Source organism: Protopterus annectens, chromosome 11.part0, assembly GCF_019279795.1.
Source record: "Protopterus annectens isolate FY-2018-M chromosome 11.part0, PAN1.0, whole genome shotgun sequence".
Classification (NCBI taxonomy): Eukaryota; Metazoa; Chordata; order Ceratodontiformes; family Protopteridae; genus Protopterus; species Protopterus annectens.
The window spans coordinates 158,149,597-158,174,559 of NC_056745.1; the positions used below are offsets into that span (position 1 = coordinate 158,149,597).

General features: G+C 38.2%; 1 protein-coding gene across 1 annotated transcript in view; it reads right to left on the reverse strand.

Annotated features, from left to right (window-relative positions):
• Positions 1-24,963, reverse strand: part of DYRK4 (dual specificity tyrosine phosphorylation regulated kinase 4) — a 1,709,423-nt gene that overhangs the window by 55,651 nt on the left and 1,628,809 nt on the right. The gene's annotated exons all lie outside the window — the stretch shown is intronic.

Sequence of the window (24,963 nt, forward strand, 5' to 3'; positions counted from 1 at the left end):
TGGTTAGCTTACTGTAGTATATGTGGTACAGCGTTTTAAATATGTTAATGTCTATCTGCAACACATCTCATACGTACACTCTCCTTCAAGAAAGAAGTCGTAATAATCACCTCAATAAACCTAGACACTCACCAGAGTATTCTGATAAACATCCAGCTGTTACATTGGGCCAGACATGAAGTAGTATTTGGAGAAGTGGTGAAATATATTCTCAGGAATAAAGAAATATATTTGCTTTCAAGACTTTATGTATTTGGAAGTACATAATTATAATTCACTGTAGAAAAATGTTTCAGCCAACCACCAGAAATTTTCTCACCGCAAAGCAACTTCGCAGAAAATTTGAAGCTTTTGATCCAGAAATTTGGCTTATTTATTAGCCCAAGGGAAAAGGCCAGGAAGCCTGCAATATTAATACAACAGCCTTAATAATTAATAATAGTCTTAGCTATATGGGTTATATCCTGAATAGGATGTAGCAGCTGTCCAGCTTCTAAAGCTTTAGGGCACTTTCCATGCACTTAAACCATTAGTCAGCTCAAGCTAAGACAGGTTTAGAAGCCAAGCCCATCAGAGCCTTCATGTCAACAGAGGCAGGGAGGCTGAGCCCTGAAAAATAACAAATGTCCATACCCTGGCATAAAAAACACACAAAAAAACAAGGGAGATAGGGATAAGGAGCACCTACTGCAGCAGTGATCATTCAAATGTCTACGGTTATGCTAAGTTTACATGCACAGCTGTACTACAGTCATCATATTGATCAGTATTGCAGTAGTCTTAGCTATATGAGTGTAGACCAAAGAAAACACCAGCAACTAAGATTAATGGCTCACCAGATAAGGAGATACAAATTGTAAAAATAAACAGCATACTGATGAACCAAAACACGACCAGGGTAATGACTTTATTTGGTTAGCACTTTCATGGGGATTCAACCCGCTTCTTCAGACCATACTGATAAAAAATTCCCAATATTCTCTATTTAAAACTTTTCAAATTTCAAAAACCAATCCAATTTCAATAATAACTAACAAAGTTGCAACATCAAGACTAACTCAGTATCCTGAATGGCCTGTTTTAAATGCATGCACACACTTAAAATGTATTCAAATAAAACCAACTCTTGTTATTGCATACAAAACTCAAATCTGCAATCCTATTCAAAATAATTTGATGTTATACAAACTAGATTATATAGCATCTCATCCAACAATATATTCAACAACAGTTCTATTGTTTAGTTGCTAGAGTATCACTTATGCCTCCTTGTCAATGACATAAACGTCGTCCATAGAGCTACTCAAAAACCTATAATAACATTAAAAGTTAAATTTATACATTTCATAGCTCTTCTATTATAGTAATCTAGTCAGTGATGGAAATAATTGGTATGAGCGATTATATAGCTATTGAACGTAAAATTCTTCTACATGAATGTAAAAGTAGCTGCTTCTATTCCTAACTGATACGTATTTAAAATAATGTGTAAATTAAAAAAATGAAAACACATTCTCATACCATAAACTTACTTTTCTTGCAATATTCTATATCTTATAATGCATGTATATGTCTAAGTTATACAGTTGTAATGCATTAGTATGTCCTTTATTTGTACTGGAACCTATAATCTCCGCATATTGATCTATTAATATGGCCGTTACCATATACAACTCAAAATAACCTAAATGCATGTGAGCCAGTAATGGAAGCTAATGATCTAATGCTTAGATCAAAATGTATGACTCGTACTTTAAACATAAGATTAATAATAAACAATGACATCTAATGAGTAGACATAAAAAAATAGTAATAAAAATGTCAAACAGCAGTTTCTTGTAGATGAGCATTGCAGCTACACAAAATAATTATTACAACAATTTCCCATGTATGCATATTAAACAAACAACTGGTATGAGAACAAGGATAACCTGAACGGCAGGAAAGACTAATATTAGATACTACTCCTCTAGGGATGGTGATCTAAAAAGTGGAGAGGTGTAAGAGATAGAAGAACCAGTGGTTAATCAACTAGAAAACAACATTAGCAAAACAAAAAATAAGGAATGTGTGAATATGGTAAATATACTTTAGCTACTAAAGAAAAAATAAACCTAATGTATTTGGCATACATATATATATATATATATATATATATATATATATATATGTACAGATATATATATATATATATATATATATATATATATATATATATATATATATATATATATATAAATCAAGACCTTCCTTGTACAGTGGATATAAAAAGTGTACACACCCCTGTTAAAATGCCAAGTTTTTGTGATATAAAAAAATGAGACCACAATAAATCATTTCAAAACTTTTCCCACCTTTAATGTGACCTATATAAACTGTAAAATTCAATTGAAAAACAAACAAATCTGTTAGGGGAAAAATATAAAAAATAAAAAACATACAATAAGCTGGTTGCATAAGTGTGCGCACCCTTAAACTAATACTTTGTTGAAGCACCTTTTGATTTAATTACAGCATTCAGTCTTCTTGGGTAGGAATCTATCAGCATGGCACATCTTGACTTGGCAATATTTGCCCACTCCTCCTTGCAAAAGCGCTCCAAATCTGACAGATTGCGAGGGCATCTCTTGTGCACAGCCCTCTTCAGGTCACCCCACGGATTTTCTATTGGATTTAGATCTGGGCTCTGGCTGGGCCATTCCAAAACTTTAATTTTATTCTGGTGAAGTCATTCTTTTGTTGATTTGGATGTATGCTTGGGGTCACTGTCATGTTTAAAGGTGAAATTCCTCTTCATCTTCATCTTTCTAGCAGATGCCTGAAGATTCTGGGCCACAAGTGACTGGTATTTGGAACTGTTCATAATTCCCTCCACCTTGACTAAAGCCCCAGTTCCAGCTGAAGAAAAGCAACCCCAAAGCATGATACTGCCACCACGTTTCACCATGGGGATGGTGTTCTTTTGGTGATGTGAAGTGTTGTTTTTGCGTCAAACGTACCTTTTGGAATTGTGGCCAAAAAGTTCAACCTTGGTCTCATCAGACCATAACACATACAATACACACAGGCCTTAAAGAAAGCCGGTTAGGAGAAATAACATCTTACATAACAGTAGTATGCACCCTCGACATGTAAAGAAAAATGTCTTGAAGGAGCAGGTCTTCAGAACAATGAGGCTTTTCGATGATGATGTTGATCTGGAAAGGGAACTATCAAATCTTAAAGTCGAATTCCTTAGTAGGGGCTACAAAGCTGCAGAGATAGATAGCTATATCACAGAAGCCTGGAGAGAAAGTCAGAATAGATGCAGGCCATATTATGGAGAAGAGGCTCCACTTGAAATAAACTCAAAACCAAATAGAGTGAAGTCTGGTGATTTTAGGGTCACCCTGCCATACTCCAGCGATATTAACAGTATATGTGATATTGTGAAAGCTAATTGGAACATTCTAAGAACTGTAGATGAACTTGAAAATGTGATAGGTGAAACACCATGCTTTTCGTTTAAGAACAACATATCCCTTAAAAGGCATCTTTGCTATAATCTAAATAAGAACCAAAGAATTCCTTCAGAAAAAATTGGTACACATAAATGCAGAAATTGTAGTGCATGTAAGTATGTACATACTGGTGAATCTTATCAACACCCTATATTGCACTTTAACATTGACTTTCATTTTTACGCTGATTGTAGGACAAAAAATGTGGTTTATTTCAGTTTCTGTAAGATATGTTATGCATACTACATTGGTAAAACCAATCGTATGCTGAAAGACAGGATGCTTGAGCACTACAGGGATGTACGGAACACAAAAGAAACTCGTGCCTTGGCACATGTTTTAAAAGAAGGAATGAATCATAGCTTTAATTTCTTTGCATTAGAAGTGTTAGCTGAAGGTGTAAGGGGAGGAGACTTTAAAAACAAAACTGAAGTGGCAGAGCAAAATTGGATAATTAAACTTCAGGCAGACAGACCTCCGGGACTGAATGCCAAAGTCTCCCTATAACCCTTCTTGAAAGAGAGACCTTTGAAGCATTAAAGTATGATGAAACATTACACTGTTATTTTTAAGATAGTGTTTTAAAATTTTTAAGTGCTTGACAATGTGTCTTTAATTTGTTAATTAATTTGTGATGTCATTAATTGGTATGGTTTTAAATGCTTCTATTTTTTAAGAGAATATATGTCTGATGAAGCGGTGAATACTGTGAAAGCGCTAACATAATAAATTTTATTTTTCCTGCTGTGAGTAACTGAGGCTGTTTCTTATTTATTTTCCACTGTTTTGCTGCTGTTGGTTACGCTGCAAGTGTAAGCTGTTTTCTTTTTTCATTGACTGGTATTTGGAACTGTTCATTATTCCCTCCACCTTGACTAAAGCCCCAGTTCCAGCTGAAGAAGAGCAACCCCAAAGCATGATACTGCCACCACGTTTCACCATGGGGACGGTGTTCTTTTGGTGATTTGAAGTGTTGTTTTTGCGCCAAACATACCTTTTGGAATTGTGGCCAAAACGTTCAACCTAGGTCTCATCAGACCATAACACATTTTCCCACATGCTTTTGGGAGACTTGATGTATTGTTTTGCAAATTTTAGCAGATTTGGATGTTTTTCTATGTAAGAAAAGGCTTCCATCTTGCAACCCTTGCAACCCTACCACACAGTCCAGACATATGGAGAATACGAGAGATTGTTGTCACATGTAGTACAAAACCAGTACTTTCCAGAAATTCCTGCAGCTCCTTCAGTGTTGCTGTAGGTCTCTTGGCCACCTCCCTGACCAGTTTTCATCTTGTCTTTTCATACATTTTGGAGGGACGTCCAGTTTTTTTGCAATGTTACTGTTGTCCCATATTTTCTCCACTTTTTAATGACCCTTCTTCTGACTGATACATTTCAACAATGAGATCCCTTTGATGCTTTGTAAGCTCTCTGAGAGCCATGGCTTTTACTGTAGGAAAATCCTACTGGGACAGATGAACTTTATTTGGGGTTAATCAGAGTCTCTTTAATTGATGGCAGGTGTGTACCCAAGGAGACTGAATGCTGTAATTAAATCAAAAGGTGCTTCAACAAAGTATTAGTTTAAGGGTGTGCACACTTATGCAACCAGCTTATTGGACGTTTTTTATTTTTTATATTTTTCCCCTAACAGATTTGTTTTTTCAATTGAATTGTACAGGTTATAGATCACATTAAAGATGGGAAAAATTTTGAAATGATTTATTGTGGTCTCAATTTTTATATCACAAAAACCTGACATTTTAACAGGGGTGAGTACACTTTTTATATCCACTGTATGTACATGACATATATAACAAATAATAGCATGTACTATCAAAAGCAAAGTAATTATCATGATACCATGTTTGTTTGCGTCTTTCGGCTTTTCCCGGTTAGGGGTCGCCACAGCGGAACTCCGGTCCGCTAATGATTGGTAGTTGATTTTTACGTGCCGAGTTACCAGCCCTGACGCACAACCTTCAACGAAGGTACGCCCATTCACGCATGTCTCCACGCAGAAGAATTATCATGATACCATATTATAGATTATTTCTTAAACAAACTAAATTACCAATAAGTCCCTTCTCACCACTGGCGTGTAACCTGATAATCCATTTAGTCTCATTTAACGCAGTGTTATTCCTAATATTGCCCAGTTGTTAGCTCATATTAATTGTTTCACTGACCAAAAATTTAAATGTGTACTCCATAGAAGTTGTTGGTACATGTCTGGCTAAAGCATTATTCATTCTTAAATTTCTTATGTTGTAAAGGTGTTCCCTCATCCTATCTTTCATAATCCTATCTTTCCTCTATGGAGCACACATATACATTAGAATGATAATGCATTGAAAGAAGAGGATCCATGAGCAGATATGCTGAAATGGCCAATAAATGAACCTTGATGGAGAAGCAAGAAAGGCCATTAGATAGTAGCTCCCACAAATATTGTAAAACCAGAGAAACACTGGCCCCAAATGGGTTTTGGTTATGTTGTTGGTATCAACTAGAAAACCTTTCCCTTTACTGATATATGATTTTCTAGTAGCAGACTTTCTTGCCTCCGTTAGTACCTGTTGCATGTCTATAGTAAACAGGTTCCCAAAAGGAATTAAGATCCTATCATCCAGGCAGTCAGTTAAAGTTCATAGGTTCGTAGGTATATACCAGGGCTTTTATAAGACAGTCTATGCAACCCAATACAACCCATTTGGGTGTCTGTAAAGAGGGCTGTGTTAGTTTGGAGGTGGCTAAGGGCTTTGTTGGGGGTGGGGTGTTAGGTAATATTTTACTTACTATCTGCCTCTGTCCATTAGTGATATGGGGGTAAGACTGGGAGTGAATTTATGATTTCCCATCCAATGGTCAAGGTTATATTTGAATAGTGTTAGGGATGAGCCCTGCTTCACATCGATAGGAAGCCTATTAGATAGCGTGGGGATCTTTAAGATACAGATCAGTCTCGCTAGCATATTCTATTTATGTTGCAGGCAGAGTTTAAATCCTTGGATCTTGTGTTCCTAGTACTGTTCATTTTGCAGATGTGCAAAAGATCCATCAGGGCTGGATCTGAGGATCCCTTATATGCCAGGCACAGATCACCTCTCAGTGACCTGTAGGATAAACAAAAAACTAATACAGCGAACCAACCAAGAATAATCCACAAGTACAAAACTATCGCTGTAGTTTGTATAACAAAACATAATTGGTATGGAAAGCAGTTAGTTTTATACATTCAATTTTATTATGTGATTTACTATTTATTGTACAATTATTTATATATTGGTTTATTTTAAAAAAAATATTAGGTTTGTAAAAATGCATGTCATGACTGTCATAATTATACAACATATTGAAGCATTTTACATAATACATAAGCATTTAACATGCACGTGCACTTTAAATAAAGTTTTTAAATTTAATTGATTTTACATTTGGATTGGTTGCTTCTATTTGGTTTGATTGCTATTTTAGTATTAAACCCAGCTGACAATGTTATGTGTTGTTCTGATGAAGTCTACACATTGTAGATGAAAGCGCTTAACTCGTATATTTTTTGAAATAATAAAGAGTCTTGGTTTTAGACAATTTCCAACTCATGTTGTAACTTGACTTGGGATCGTGATACAAACTACAGCGATAGTTTTGAACCTGTAGGATAACATGGCCTTAAGGTGATCTGTGCAGGACAGTGTGTTAGTAAATGGGATTTTCCTGATGAGGAACCTCCATGGGTGTTCCAGCTATTGCAAATGCCTGGTCAAGTACAAGCTGAAGGGGGCACTGTACTCGATGGGTCTGATAAGGGCCGAATTAAGTGATACCATAACTTCTTTGGACCTGGATGCCATGCACTTACTTATAAGCTGGGCAATATAGAATAACTTTCTTACTAACTAGGTTATGTGTTGGTCAAAGTCCAGATTACTGTCTACATATGTTCTCAAATTCCTATCAGGTCGGCTCTTAGGGGTGTATGAAACACAATGATCTTCTGTGAGTAGATCCACTCTTTAAAAAAGGTTTGTGGTAATTGCTACTGGTCATTTCCAAAAGTAGCGAGAATCACTGTTGTCAGGAAAAGAAAAGGTATCTGTCTTCCAGGCCTTCTTATGTGGAGTTCTGTAGCTGAATCCTGGCAGCTGATTGTTCAAAGAGGAGGCAAATAGATCTACTTGAGGAACTCCTCATAGATGGATTAAATCTTTGGAGACCCCCTGATCTAGTTTCTGTTCATGAAAGTCTGTTCTTGTCTTGCTCAGCTTGTTTGCCACACAGTTTTGCTCTGGTGGAATGTTGCATGCCTGTAGAGTGAGACTGTGCTGTGAAGCTACATCCCAAGCTAACATGGCTAGTCTGCAAAGGGTAAGATCTGCTTCCCCCTTACTTGCTGATGTACCACATGGCTGTGGTATTGTCTGTAACAACTTGAAGAGGTCCAGTGGATCAAAGATAATTCAGAGAGTTGAGTGCCATAATCACGGCAAACGTCTCTTTTATATTTAAGTTTTAGTTGCCTGTGATTGTTACTCTGTAAAGTTGCACATGTCCACGTGATGTAACCACAGGCTGTTACATTCTAAAGGGATCGTGGCCGCATATGTTCCATCCTATATAAAGTTTCACTTGCATGTGAGTGTTAGACTGACCTTTACTCCAAGTTTCTTTCTGTTAATAATTGGCTCTGGAATTAGTTTCAAGATATCTTACTTTCAGCAATCTTGTTAGCAGTTGTTACGACTCTAAAATAACTTAGCCAATGACCTTAACATGATCATACTGTGCTGTGCTAGTTTTTTGATTGTTTAGAGCCTGTTTACTTAGAGCAAGTGAAATATTGTCAGATGCCTAGTCGCTTCTGTATGCTCTTGTAATTTTATTTCTTCTTGATCTCCCCTTCTTACCTCCTAGCTTCCCCCTCTACCTCCCAGACAAGACTATAATTCAGTGCCTGCTCATGGTTTAACGAGCCATTAACAGGAACGACCTCAGCACCAAATGGCAAGCTCCATCAACTATACAGACAGTTACAAAGTATGGATAAACAGTTACTCTGCCAGAATTAATTGTATTCTTTATCTTCACTTAAACTAGCTGCAGTGAGCACATCACAAACCTCTAGCCTCCCTACCTCCTGTCCTGCCTTTTATCCACCCTCCCCATCCCTGACTTAAACATTCTCCCTCAAAAAAATATTAAACCTTGTTTGGCATACCTTTCACCGTCCTTACCCTTCCCAGGGAATAAAAAGACCCCCCCCCCCCGGTAAACAGGATAATAATTAAAGTAAAAGACTACTGTCAGTCTCCTTACATTGGGCAAACATTGTTTCTCCTCAAACAGAACTGTATTCACAGATTGTTTATTTTGTGGGATATCCTCTGTTTCAGGTGCAGCCCCGCTCCGTTCGCTCCCCTCTCACCACCCATATCATTTCCTTTATACCTAACAACCTGTTTCCTCCCACCCTCAAACCCCTCCCCTTTCCATAACCTACTACCCCCACCTAAATGTACTCTTACCTCTTCAACCATGCATACCTCTCTCTTCTCTACTCTTCTCCTACTTCCACTGTTCCTCCTATACACTATCACTTCATCTTCCACACCTCTATCTCCTCTTCATAAGGATCCTATCTACCCTCACACATATTGTTTCATTTACCCACAGCAACCTATAGCAATCTCTGCATCTATCTTTCCCGTCAATACCCAACTCCCTAAAATAAAAATTCCTCTCTCCCACTCCCTAATATCTAAAAACAAAACAAAGTATATTAGCTGCTATCCACTAAAAGTTAAACCTCATTACTACCCTACTATCCTGCTTATATCAGGTGACATACACCCAAATCCAGGACCAACTTCTAACTCTACCCCCTCACTAAATACCTCTCCAAACTCAGGCCACCCCACAACAAAAAAACAAATCTCATAATACTCTGTCAATATCAGAACCTTCCTTAAGAAAGCCAATTTCACGTTTGGATATCTAATCACACCCTAGATATTATTTCCCTAACAGAAACCTGGATAAAACCTCAAAACCTATATAAAGACATTCTCCGTCCGGATATAATATAATCCGCCTAGACTGGCAAAAAAAGGGAGGTGGAGTTGCTATTGTCTTTCAAATACCTCCCTATCTCCCATCCTATGCAATCTGTTCCATCCTTTACTCCTGCAGAAGTACTGGCAGCTAACCTTAAGTTCAGTGACTACACTACCATTACCGTAGTCGCCATCTACATTCCACCAGGGGATAACATTCCCGTCATGGAAAATATTATATCCTATTTCTCTCAAAACATCCCAAATGAAACCATCCTCCTCAGGGATGTTAATATTAACTGGCAAACCCTCAGTAATCCTAACTCTCCACATCATATAAATCTGTATGGATTTACACAACTAATCTCTCAACCAACCCATACAAATAACTTTCATTCTCCTAGGACCTTAATAGATTGGATACTTGTTTCTAATCCCTCCAAACACCACAATCCTGAAACACTTCCTGACTCCCTGAGTGACCACTCACCCATAAAAGTGCTCAGGTATACTCACCATCTCCCTAAACCACACGGGATTATCACCTGCCGTAAACTTTCCAACTTCAACCCAGACACTTTAAAATTCTCCTCTCTAGAGTAAATTGGAATTTCCTCATCCAGCTCCCACTCGATGGAGCAGTCCAAACTTTTAATTCAACTTTCCTTAACATCTTAAACTCACTAGCCCCACTCTGGAAAGTAAGAATAAAAGCTGATGTATCCCCTTGGCTATCTAAAACAACTCGAACCATCATGAAAACCAGAGATAAGGCTTTGAAAACATGGTTACGGTCAAAACACCTTGCCGACTTGATTAGGTATAAAGAACTAAGAAATTAGACTAAAAAACTCACCAATAAAGACAAACAAGATTTCTACTGCAACCCTCCAACAAACTCTAATATCTGATCCAAAAAATTCTGGAATGCTAAAAACCAAAAACTACACCTGGGCAACCCTACTTTACCTAACCCTTACCCAGATAAGTCACCAGAAGAAATAGCCAACACCTTCAACACCTACTTTATAAAATCTATATCCAAGATATCTAACCCCAACCTCCCTAACAACTATGCTCCCAAGTGCCCTAGATCTTCTAACTCTGTCAACACTTTCTCCCTTAAACCTGTTCCTGCTGCCTATATCAAAACCCTACTCTAAGTTAAAATCATGCTCTGTATCTGCAGACAACATCCCATCATATTTTCTCCAGATAGCGGCTCACTCTCTTCCTTTGCCTGTCTCTATCATAATCAATCGCTCCATCTCTGAATCTAAAGTCCCATCGATCTGGAAACAATTATACACCTTAACCATTCATAAAGGAGGTAATGCCTCTGAAATCTCTAATTTCAGATCTATTGCTATCCTCTCCCCTCTCTCTAAAGTCTTGGAGAAATGTATACATAAACAAGTTATGCAATATCTCATACAGGAAAATCTACTCACTCCCACACAGCATGGTTTCCGACCTAAACATAGTACCACCACAGCTCTACTATCCTATCTCAATACTATTTCTTTAGCCAGAGATGATCATAAACTTATCTCTTGTCTATTCCTTGATCTCTCAAAGGCTTCTGACACCATTTCTCGCTCTCTGCTACTGAACAAGCTGACCTCAACTTCTCCCCAGATAAACTTGCATGGTTCTCCACCTATCTCACTGACAGATTGCAATCTGTAAGATGGGTCACTACACTATCTACTCCCCTTCCAGTAAGAATGGGTGTCCCCCAAAGATCCATTCTTGGTCCATTACTCTTTAATATCTTCACTAACTTACTCTATTCTTCCTACCAACAGTCTTCTATAGTCCAATATGCTGATAACTCTACAGTCATCGCCATTGCCAACTCTCCGTCTGAACTCTTATCAGCTACCCAGTCACCTTTTAACTCAAGTTGAGACATGGCTCTCCAATAATCAGCTCATCCTCAATCCTAAAAAAGCAACATTGTTACTCTTTCTCCCTAAAACAGTCCACCACATCAAATCTTCCTTCTCCATAATGTCCCTAAACAATACCTCTATCGAAGTTGAATCCTGCACAAAACTCCTCAGTATTACCATTGATGATGAGCTAAAATTCTACCTTCACATACATAGTTGTATTAGAAAAACCCATCAGAAACTAGGACTTCTATATAGAAATAAAAAAATTCTCACTGCTGAAGCTAGGATCTCTCTTACTCATGCTTACCTTCTACCCTGCTTAACACACTGCTCCCAAATATTAACAAACCTTAACTCCTCCCTACTTACCAAACTTCAGTTAACCTATCACAAAATAGCTAGATTTGCAGCTGAACAAACCTATAAATCCCACCATCTTTCCCTAAAACACTTAAACTGGCTTGAACTACCTCACCTGCTTCTCCTCTCAGAGCTCCAAGTCATGCACTCCATCTTATATCAGCCAGCCTTCTGTCTGGCCCTATGCTCCCTCATCTCTCACTACTCTCCTACAAGACATCTCCGGAACTCAACTAAAGATCTATTACATATCTATAAACCAAAGTCTACATCTGGGTGCAACATATACAGCTACTACCCCTCCTTAGCATGGAACAAAATCCCACTAGAAATCAGAACACTCACACATCCTAAACAATTCAAACTGGCCACAAAAGACTACTTTATAAGGCACTAGAACTGCCACTGTTCTCACCCTCCCTGAATATACCTATCTAACCAAGATACCTTCTTTTTCCTCTCTCCCTACTGCTCCCCTCTTACTCATTCCCTACCCTTTTAACCTACTCTATCCTTTCTCTTTTAGTCACCTCTACACTTTCTTTTCCACTCCTTTCTCTGGAAACAACTTTTACATACTGGCAATATTTCATGTATTACATAACATCTAGCCTAAATAGAAAACTTCTTATGCTCTTTCTTGTAAATATATACCTTTAGTTACAACGATGTTCTGTTGTTGTTTACATTGGTTGTTTCTCTTTTGACTTTGACTGCTAAGCATTATGTATTACTGGAAGTATTTCTTAAAGTACCTTGGTACTGTAATATTGTTTGTTAATATTACTTGGAGCTTTTCTCCCCGGGCGTCTGCTGAAAAAGGGCTTCAACTCAGTTAGACACTCCCAGTCAACAAATGTAAAATAAATAAATAAATAAAATGTATAGGCTTGCATCTGTCCTTGGTGTCCCACACATCTTAAAACTTTTATGCTTCCTGAAACTGCTCCCCAAGCAAAGTCCAAGGTGTCTGTAGTGACTGACTGTTTTGGAACAGGGAGGGAGAATGGGAGACCTGGATTCAAGGATATTGGTTGCCTCCGCTCAGTGATTTCTCTTCTCTTCTGACAAACTCCAGCTGTATGATATGAAAAGACAAGGGGTGTTGGTGCCCAGACCAAAAAGACTTCAGATACCACAGTATCTTTCTTGTGTGTCATCATGCCAGGTGTATCATGAGAATGATAGATACCATGAGACCCACTATCCTGATGTATTATCTCACAATGACAAAAGCCTGAGTGGAAAACCTTAGAAAAACATCTAGATTTACTTTTTCTTGTGGAAGAAAAGCTCTTTTAACTGAGGTGGCTGATATCCCAGCAATACAATCCTGTGTGACAGAGTCAAAATTCAGCTTGAGTAAGTGATCTTTCACCCAAGCAAGAGATTCTTGACACTTTGAAAAAGACTCTACAAAGATAAACAAGTCATCTACATATGAAAAAATATGGCTAATCAGTAGCCTTCAATGAGCGGTAACTGGAGCTAGACACTTTGTCAACACTGTTGGTGCAATGGATAGTCCAAAGGGTTTGGCAGAAAACTAATAATGTGATCCAGACATTCACAAAACCTTAAGATACATCTGAAGTCTGATGAATATAGGTGTGATGGTAAGCATCTTTTAAATCTAGTATTCCCAGGAAATTTAAATGAGGAAGAAGAGGTAACAGGTTGAAAAGTGACATCCTTTTGAACTTGGGCACTATCACAAACAAGTTTCAGAAAGAAAGATCCAGAGCTGGTCTCCAAGCATTTTGTTTCTTTGGCACATCACTAAAAAAATCTTTGAAGAAAAACCTTTCCCAACCTGGGAAGAAGGAACTGGTTCTATCACTCCCAAAGACAGCACGTGTTGAAGGACAGGGGGAAACAGTGGAGTCTGATCTGGTCTGGTGGGTAAGTAATAACCCTCAGAAAGGGGAAGTTCCTCCCAATGGCATCTGTAACCTTGATGAATGGTCTTCATAAACCATTAGGCTTAAACTATCTGCCGACAAAGAGAAAATGGAGATTTAGACATTCCGGAGGGGAGATGGGACTGCCAACATGGGAGGGGGGACAGGTTCCCTTAAATTTAATCATTCTGACTTGTTGGACTATCCTTGCTTTGAAAGACTCTGGGAGAGACTGTTGGCTTAGCCAGGAAAACCTTCTCAGCACAGAACCACTGGCAGCACCCCTGGAAGAAGCATCTGCCACACCATATGTACATTTTATGGAATAAAGCCCACAGTGGCAGAAGAAAGCAAAATGCAAACAGCAGATTTTGAGTCACTCTCAGGAAGATAAGGAATAACTTTGGTCATGCCTTCAAAGATGGATAAAAAGTCATATCTGTTTGGTAATTAACAGCACAAAAAACTAAAGTGGCTGATGCCCATACCTCCTCATTGCCCTACTGTCTTTATCATTAGGTCAGACATTGGTAGATGGAAAAGTTTAGGTGGTTTGTCTTAATCTGTAGAAATAACTGCCAAATGAGATGTGATTTTTTTAAAAATACTCGTGGCTATCACAGACTTCAGAATACCTGTTAATGTTTTTCAGGTGGTCGAGACTCTGGAGCTATCAAAACTGAAAAGAAAGGAGTCTTCTAATGCTTCTAATACAGGAAGAATAGCAGAAGGCTTGGGAGCTTCAGTATCAAAGAGATTATAATATCACCCTTGAGATTTAAAGAGCTTTTCCCCTACTAAATTAAAAATGTGCCCGGGTATGCAAAAAGTACACATCTTTGATCTCCTGCTGCACCTCTTACCAGATTTCCTCAACAGGAATAGCAGAATTTTTAGAAAAGCCCTTGAGAAAAATCCTGCCATTCCTATTGAGGATTTTTTTTTCTCTAATGGGTGCAGCAGGAGATTAAAATTGTTTAATTTTTTGTTTTTTTCTTTTTTGGGGTTTCTTAAGAAACTATATGTGAAGGGCCTGATTCTGGATGTACCTAAACCAAATAACCAGGAATGTCCTGTTGTACTAGTATATGAGGAACACTACTCGACTCCTCAGGGATCACAAGCTTGGGTTCCCGTTTCCTGCCAAACTGGTTGGATGAGACATGCCAGAAGGCTGGTCCATGTCGGCCTTCAATGTGTTTGCAATAGAGGGCATAGAGCCTAAGGTTGGACAGTCTATGGGTATTCTTAACAGAGATATCCGACTCTAACCTGAGTAAATAAGCAGATATAGCAAAGTCTTTTTTCTGGTTTTTTTTTTTTTTTTTCAATTTTGAGGTGCATTCAAGGTAGGAACTTCCAGTGACATAGTGGCTTGCATTACAGCCTGTAATTGTTTATTTTCTAAATGGATCTTTAAGAAACACAAACAAATTCTGAGGATTTTCAAAATAAAAGCTTGACAAATAGAGCAGTCCTTTACTTTATGTTTGGGTCCTAGTTAGAAAAGACACTGCATATGCCTAAACTAATACATAAACTGCCAACCACAGAGGCAATTGCCTCTTTTAGATGACATGAACAAACTGAAAAGTTAGAAATATCAAAAATGAGGAAGGGCCCCCAATGGGGTACTTAGCTTTCCCCTCATGAAGGCAAGTGGAATGTTTCAAACAGCTGACAGACTGAGCTAGAGACAAAGTCTTACTTCCTGGACTGGCGGCAAGAAAGATCTGAAGATTTTCTCACTCATACATCCCTTAAGCACCAGAATGTAGTTCTTGTACCTAGATCTAAAGATAGGCATACAGTGCATGAATACAGAGCACCTACACTTTGGCGTACTTGTTGGATGTAGGGTATTTCTTCCAGGATACCTCCCATCTGTCAGCATTAATGCAACAGTGATCCAATGATGAACATCTGTTCAAACAGTGAACTAAATATCTCACAAGAAAGAGATTAGCAAAAGTTATGAGGATTACCATCTCACAATTTTGGAATACAGGAATATGCCACTGCAGGGGATCAGTCTCTGCAGGAACTACCAGATTTACAAGCTGGAGTTTGAACACACACACACACACACACACACACACATATATATATATATATATATATATATATATATATATATATACACACACACACACACACACACACACACACACACACACACACACACACACACACACACACACACATCTCTTTTAAGAGAGATGAAAAGAGCGAATGTTCATATCAGCAAAAAATTCCACAGGGAAAGGAAGCAGGTTAGGAAACTGCCCTCTTCCCCATTGTAGTGCAATCTCGGAGTTAGTGTATATAGTTGGAGGTGGGTGGGTCTGACATACTGCACTGTGTAAACACAAGCAGGGAAAACGAAGCTTCCAACACAGTATCCGAACAAATGATATTGTTGCAAAAAATATCCAAAAGAATCCAAATCCAAAGACTTCAATAAAAAGAAGAAAACAGGTTTATTTAGCGCTTTCGGAAGGGTCAATACCCCTCCTTCCTCAGAAAAAATGACAAACACAAGATCCAAATCGCAATGCTTTTTAAATTAAATTAGTATCAGGTGATCAATCGCACTCGTAGCTTAAATAAGGTAACAATTACCTAGCAACTCAGTGCGTACTTATTTAAACAAATAGTGCTTAAAAACTGAGTAAAAAAAAGATAGGGTATCAGATTTTAGTATGTCATTTATGGGGGAAATAGCTATTTTGTGTGGACCATCCCTTTATAACTTTTCATATTTTAGTTATTGGAAATTATGGCAGTTTAGCGAATTCTGGTTAGATTTTGGCATTTTTCTTTTAGTTTTAGTTTAGCATTATAGCACTTTAATGTTTAGAGTAGGAGTTCAGTATATTTTGCACTATAAGTTTTCTATTATTCTATTATTACATTCTAGTATGCTAGGTCATGCATAGGTATAGTAAGTTTGTACATATATAGTTTTTATTATATTATACATTTTTATAAATAATTATATGTAATAAGCATATTTAATTTATTTTACTCAGTTTTTAAGCACTATTTGTTTAAATAAGTACGCACTGAGCTGCTAGGTAATTGTTACCTTATTTAAGCTACGAGTGCGATTGATCACCTGATACTAATTTAATTTAAAAAGCATTGCGATTTGGATCTTGTGTTTGTCATTTTTTCTGAGGAAGGAGAGGTATTGACCCTTCCGAAAGCGCTAAATAAACCTGTTTTCTTCTTTTTATTGAAGTCTTTGGATTTGGATTCTTTTGGATATTTTTTGCAACAATATCATTTGTTCGGATACTGTGTTGGAAGCTTCGTTTTCCCTGCTTGTGTTTACCGGTTTGTTGTGTCATTTGGGTTTTGCATACTGCACTGTGTGTTTTGTTTGTAAGATGGCCAAGTGCTTCCTTTCCCTGTAGTATTTTTCACTGATTTGAACGTTCGCTTTATTGAACGTTCGCTCTTTTTGTCTCTACGAAAACAGTTTCAGTGAAGTGTGTTTCGATCATGTGACACAGACCCATATATATATATATATATATATATATATATATATATATATATATATGTGTGTGTGTGTGTGTGTGTGTGTGCACAATGGAAAAGTAAGTCTGCAGCATGAAGCTGAAGCAGTTGATCAAGCAGCTGAAACAATGTATGTATCTTTAGACATATGTTTGATAAAATTATTACCATTTTGATTGTTATACGTGCAATCTACAAATGGTTGGATTACCCCTGGTGCCTCTCACGACACAGCGAGCAGCTGATTATCTGTTTATTTAAAATAAAGTACTGAATAACATAATTTGTTTTTAAGCTGATATATTTCTGAACTATGTTCCAGTCTTCATTTTACAATAAAATTATTAGCATGAGAAGGAGCAGAGGAGGTATCTATAGTAGTTCATGTATGCCATGGAAAGAGATGTCCATTAACGAAGTAACTGGTGCCCTATTTGAACCTTGAGACTGTATAATATGAGTCTTGAAACTCTGAAAATTACATTTGATCTTCAGAACCTAACAGCAAAGTGAAAACTAGTTGTTGCACCTAAAAAAAATGCTTATAATAGGATCATACGAGATTACTAGGCTATCGATCTGGTGGTCATTTTAAGCCTAGCTGTTTCATTCTAATGTAATATTATAGAAATGCTAGTCAATAACCAATACTACATTTAATGATGACTGCCCATGTCCAGGAGGGTTGTGGGTGCTATCTCCGGTAAGAGTGTACGGTGCTCCATCCTCTTGTCCAGGTTCCTCTTGAGCAGTTTCATAGAGGTGCTCTGTTTCACATGAATTGGTAGCATGTTCCAAAGATGCAGCAGTCGCTGGGAGATAAGTCTGTCTCTCTAGCATGTTCTATTTAATTCACAGGTCACATTTAAGTCCATGAAATGGGTAGCCTTAGGCCTGTTTGATTTATACATATGCAACAAGTTCATTAGGTTTGGGTCTTGGATTGCTCTGTAGGCCACGCATAAGTCTCCTCTAAGAAGTCTATATGATACAGAGCAGAGTGACAGGAACTTTAGTTGGTCTGTGTTAGCCACATGCTGGAGCCCCTTGATCTTCTTTGTTAGAAACCTGTGAGATCTCTCCAATTGCTGCAGGTGCATTGTATGGTACATGCCAAATGGGGCATTTTACTCATTTATGGGCCTGATAAGTGCAGAGTACAGAGAAGCTATAACCTCTTTTGCTCTCGAGGTGATGCCTTTGCTAATCAAGTATGATATGTAGAAAGCTCTCCTTACTACAGTAGACATATGGTGGTTGTAGTTAAGGTCGCAGTCAACTTGTGATTCCAGGTCCCTTATGACTTTGTGGGTACTTAGTGTATTGTTGTTGATTTGATACTATGAAGGGGCACTGTTTGTGCTGAAGGGAATGATGATGCATTTCTTTGCATTTGGTTTGAGACCATGACTAATACTTTTGCTACTTACTATTACCTGCCTAGTGTTTCTGATCACTGGACGTTACCTTGCTCTTTGTGAATATTTTTTTGTCTGGAGTGACAGTTAATCTCAGAGCTGGTTCTAGCTGTTTAATACACCAGTCGTTGGTCTGACTGAGACCCTCCTGGAGTATACTGACATCATTTGGGGATTCAATGACTGCACCTAGTTTGTAGTCGTCTGCAAACTTGGTCACCCACAATCCCTTAGTTTTGACCTAAACGTCTGAGAAGTATATATGAAGCAGTAGGGGGCCCAGCACTGACCCCTATGGTACCCTGCTGGCAACAGGTTTGCTGGTTGATGCGGAGTCACCCACTTTGATAGTGTGTGTCTGGTTTGTGAGCCAGTTGGCAACCCATCTTACAACAAAGGGGTTTACATTCAGTTTTCTAAGTTTATCGGTAGTGCCTGAATGTGGGATTGTGTTTAAAGCCTTTGCCAAGTCAAGCTATGCTGTGTGCACAGATTTGCCATCGTCACTGGCCCTGGTCACATTTTCAAAGAAATCCACCAGATTTAACAGGCAGGATCTGCCCTTGATGAAGCCGAATTGGGTAGGATCCAGGGTTTGGAGGTCACCTATGTCTTTATTTAGGAGGTCCATAATGATAAGTTCCATGGCCTTACAGATGAGTCTGGTCAGGCTTATAGGTCTGTTATTCCCCTAGGCCACCCTTGTGGAGGGCAATAACTGTTGCTGTTCTCCATTCCAGAGGAACAAAGCCTATTGTTAGGCTATGATTGAAAAACGGTACTTAGTGGTGATACTAGTTTATGCTTTAGCCTATTTAGAAGATGCTAGTTCATACTTTAACCTGTTTAGAAGACAACCTGTGATGTCGTCTGGTCCCACAGAGGCTGTGTTTTTTGCCTTGGACAAGACTTTGAGGACCTGCTGTTCAGATATTTAAGGTGTGGGGGGGGGGTTGGGGGAAGGTTCTTGGTAAGATGGGAGGGTATAAGGGAGTGAATTTTTCACCAGACCTATCCTCTAGCAGCTTTGCTATCTTTGTGGGGTCAGTGTGTGTGTGTGATACCATTGGTCACTAGTTCTACATAGGCTTAGGACCTACCTTTTAGGCTATGTACGTAGCTGTAAAATGCCTTATGGTTATCCTTGGCTGTATTTGCTAAGTTTCTCTCAAAGGAGCCCTTGGAGGATTTGACAAGTTGTCATATTTGCCTGTTGAGGCTGAAGAGGGTGCTTTTGCATTGTTGGGGCCTTGCCTTTGTTTGCATGGACAGCAACCTTTTGCATTTACTGTAAAGTTTGTTGATGCTGGATGTCCACCATGGCAACTTGTTTTTACTTGGGGCTCTGGCTTTGATTCTTTCTGGTACAGCCGAGTTTATACACTTCAGCTTCAGTGTAGTTACCACTTCTAGGTTGGGGTGGTGCTTGGAATGCATTTATACCTTCACCTTGGAGGGTATATGAAGAACAGTGTGTATGCTGTATCTTTAAGAAGCGTTTCAAGGACTGAACGTGCATATAAATAGCAAGCACATGTTAGCTTCAGTGACATTTTGAGAGTGCAAGCCAGAGAGTGAGCATGTATAAGTGTAATAGCTAGTTTGTACATGAGTTTACCTAAGTTAAGACTATTAAGCCTGCATCCTGATGTGTTTGTACATAATAAAGCTGCTTGAACAGAACCCACAAAGTCTTGTCTATTACATCCTGACTAGACAAGCGACATGGTGTCAGATTCAGGATTCCAGAAACTGCTTTCCAGAGCTACGAGGTACAGAGTTAACAGTGAAGGTAAACTAAGAGAAACAAGCATGAAAAAGGGCCAAAAAAGAACCAAAGGTAATGAAAACTTGCACAACAGTTTATTTTATAAAAAAGATAAAATGGAGCATTACAAGGTGACAAACCACATTATTAAACAAGCAAGAGGCACAAAAGGTTTATTGATTAAACAAAATGTTTAAAATTAAGAGATTGGATAAAACGAGCATCAGAAAAGTGCATAAGGGTTTTGGAATTTCCTCACAATTGCAAAACGGGCATGTTTAAGGCAAAACGGGCATGTTTAAAGCAAAACGGGCATGTTTACAGTAAAACGAGCACAAGAAAAGTACAATGGGCATGAAAAGAGATTAAACAAGCAAAACGAATATAATATGGGCAAAAAGGGCACATTAAGCATAAATAAAGCAAGCGACTGCATGTTCTTTGGCATAGTGCTGTGTTTTGGCATAACTACTACTTTGTATTGTATTCAGGGCATAACTAGATTTATTCGAAGTATCTCAAAGTGTGTAAAAATGCTTCCTGTGTGTGCTTATTACTGTGCATGTATTCCGAAGAGTTTATTTGTGTGCAAAGTGCAGCTATTTCGTGAAGTACAGTCAAAGAACAGCCATTTCAAAAACTTTATTGTGCTGGGAGTGTCTATTCGCAAAGTGCCACCATTACAGTGTTTCTTGCACTGTAAAGAATTATCTAGCAAAATACCACCATTTTGGAGAAGTTTCAGTGTGCCGTGTACTGTTTATTCGCAAAGTGCAGTTACTTCAAAATATTTCTTATGCTGAGCTTCTTCTGCCCAGTTCATTCACAGAGTGCAGTTATTTTGGAATGTTTCTTATACTGATAAGAGGTGATTTCTGCAGTACGGTAATTTCAAGAGTATACAGCGCCTGAGAGACTTATTTTGCAAAGTTCAGTTATTCAGAGGCTTGTTGTGCTATTGGGTATAGTTACGAAAACTGGCATAAATTTCTAGCATACGTATGTGTGTGTGTGTGTTTATGCATGTTTGCAAAACCCTTCACTGGTATGTGTTAATATGGCAGATGGATTTCGAAAGCCCTCACCACTTGTATTTGATAAGAATACTGCAGAGAAATGGAGAAAATGTGTGCAAGAGTATGATATTTTTATACAAGCAGCTTATTCTGACAAAGATGCACACACCAGGGCATTCATTTTATTAAACCTAGCTGGGTCAGAGACCACTGAAAGAGAGTGTTCATTTGTGTATGCACCAGCAGTATATGAAGAAGAAGGTTAAAATCATCATATTGTTATACAGCCTGAATCAAGGGAAGACCCAGAGTGTCTAAAGTACAAATTCAGAGAAATGTGTAACCCCCAGACAAATATTACATTTGAGAGGCATTTGTCTTACACAAGAGATCAGACACCAGGGGAAACTTTTGCAGCTTATATTACTGACCTGAGGAACAAAGCTAAAATGTGTCAGTTTGGTGACTTAAAAGATGAGTTAATAAAGGACAGGCTTGTGTGTGGTATTAATAGTGCTGCTGTGAGAAAGATTTTCCTTTGTGACAGTGATTTAATGCTTAGCAAAGCTATTGAGATTTGTCAAATCCATGAAGTTACAGAAAGGCACACATGTATGCTTGCAAGTGATGAGCATGGTTTCGACAGGCTGCAGAGCAAATGCAGACAGCATGCAACCCAAACAGAAGCAGGCCTAAGCACATGGCAACCACAGCCCCTAAGGGTTCCCCGGGGAAACCACATAGTTTTCAACATGTTCTAAGAAAGGAGGATGGTCAGTGTAGTATAAGCGTGAATCAGCAAACCCAAATCGAGCTTTATAGCTAACTGTCGCAAATGTGGTGCCAATCATGAGTCTAAAAGAGAAAAAATGCTTGGCATTTGGTCAGCAATGCCACGTGCGTAAAAAAATGGAACCATTTTCAAAGGTTGTGCAAATCAAGTATACCTCACACAATTATAAAGAAGGGTCACTCAAAAAAGCAAATTGATCATATAGAGATCTGCAATTCTACTTTCTATGTAGATGGTATATCAGTAATTGGTGAAAAGGTTGATGCAGTAAATTTGTTAGCAAAAAAGTACTGTCCAGATCAATGATAATTCCACCCAGCTCAAAGCAGACACTTGTTCAAAGTGTAACGTTATGTCAGCAGACACATTTGCTAAAGTAAGAGCTAGTGAACAACTCAATGTGGCTAGCCGTGCGAAACTTGTTGCTTATGGAGGTGAAGAAATTCAGACCGAAGGCTCAGTGCTGCTTTCATGTTATTTGGCTAGTAACTGTTACAGCTTGTTATTCTATGTAATCAGGGGACCTGTGCAGTCATTATTAGGTCTCAGAGACAGTTTAAGAATGAATCTTTCTTTTACCAAAGAAGTTCATCATATAATCACATATCCTAGTTCCAATTTTTATGAAGCCATTTTCTCAGAGTATGCTAATGTTTTTGTTGTCAAGTTGGGCAAACTTCAGTTGTGTATTCTAAGAAGTTAGACCCAGGGGTCAGTCCAGTGGTCAGACCAGCAAGAAAAGTTCCGATAGCTATGTAAGATAAAGTTAAAGCTTAGTTGGATAAAATGGTGTAGCAAGGTGTAATTTGTCCAGTTACAGAACCAACTGAATGGGTGTCTTCTATGGTAGCAACCAACAAGAAAGGCTCAGATGAAATCAGAATATGTATTGACCCAAGAGATTTGAACAAAGCATTAAAGAGATTGCATCATCCAATGTGTACAGTCGAAGAAGTCGCAGCCCTAATACTGAATGGCACTTTTTTTTCTGTCTTGGATGCAAAAAGTTTATTTTGGCAAGTGATGCTCAATCGCAAATCCTCATTACTGACTACTTTCAGTACCCTGTTTGGCAGATACAGATTCCTAAGGATGCCATTTGCAATAAATTCTGCAAGTGAAGTCTTTCAGCATGCAATGGAGCAAATTTTTACAGGTTATCCTTGTGCCATAATAGTAGATGATTTATTGGTTGGAAGCAGTGGTGAAGCAGAGCATGACAGAAACCTTAAGAGAGTTCTAGAAAGAGCATGTGCAGTGAACTTAAAACTCAATTCTCTAAAGTGCAAATTCAAACTACCAGAAGTTACATATGTAGGTCATTTATTTACCAGCACTGGCTTGAGACCAGACCCGTCCAAGCAAGCAGCTATTCTTGAGATGCCAGCACCCGATAATGTTCAAGCTCTACAATGTTTTCTAAGCATGGTCAACTATTTACGCAAGTTTATACCAGACTTCAGTGAGTTGACAGCACCTTTAAGAGAGCTGAAGCGCAAAAATGTTACATGGCCATGGATGGAACAGAACAAGAGAGCATCTGAAGACCTTAAGCAGAAAATTGTCACCCCATCTACATTAAGAAACTATGATGATAATAAACCAGTAATTCTTTCCTGTGATGCTTAAAAATGTGGTTATTCAAGAAGGCAGACCAGTAGCCTATGCATCTAGAACCCTTACCCAAACTGAAATGCAGTATTCTCAAATTGAGAAAGAACTTTTGGCAATAGTATTTGCTTGTTGAAAGTTTCATGTTTGTATCTATGGTCAAGCTATTCAGTCTGAAACTGATCATCAACCTCTAGTTACTATTCTAAAGAAGCCTATGCATTCAGCTCCAGTGAGATTACAAAGAATGATGCTCAAAATGCAAAACTAAAACTTCAGCATGGTCTATACAAAAGGCAAACTTCTTTATCTGGCTGATACCTTATCCAGATTGCCCAGAAATACAACGGAACAATTTGATGCAGAGAATTTTGACTTTGACGTAATGGAAGTGCATAATTTTTCTACCACAAGACTTGATGAGCTGAGAGATCATACAAAGACTGATCCAATTTTGCAAAGGCTCAAACACTATATTAATGCTGGATGGACATTAAAGCAATCTAGTGTACCACCTGAAGAGCAAACTTATTTTCCTTACAGAGATGAGATGTTGATAGAAGATGGCATTATTTGCAAAGGTCCTAGAATTGTTCCTGCTTCCTTACACCATGAATATATCCATATTTTGCACTGTGGTCACCCATGTTCCAAATCTATCAAAAGAAGAGTGAGAGAACTAGTATTTTGGCCCTCTCTAGTAAAATACATTGATAAAGTACTTTCTTCTTGTTCAGTATGCAATAGTACTAAACTGCATTTGCAAAGAGAACCACTTTAGCTAAGTCAAGTTCCTGAACTACCTTGGTCAACAGTAGCTACACTGATATATTTGAATGGAACAATCAGCATTACTTAGTATTGGTAGACTCTTATTTGAACTGGTTTGAGATCAAGTTACTACCTAACCTAATGTCCACTGCTGTTATCACTAAGTTGAAATGTCATTTCTCAGTCTGTAGTAGTCCACACAAAGTTAATTCTGACAATGGTACTAAATTTACTTGTCAGTTGTTTCAGAAATTTGCAAAAGAATGGGACTTTGTACATGTTACTAGTAGTCCGGAATATCCACAGTCAAATGGATAATGTGAATGTGCAATACAGAGTGCAAAGC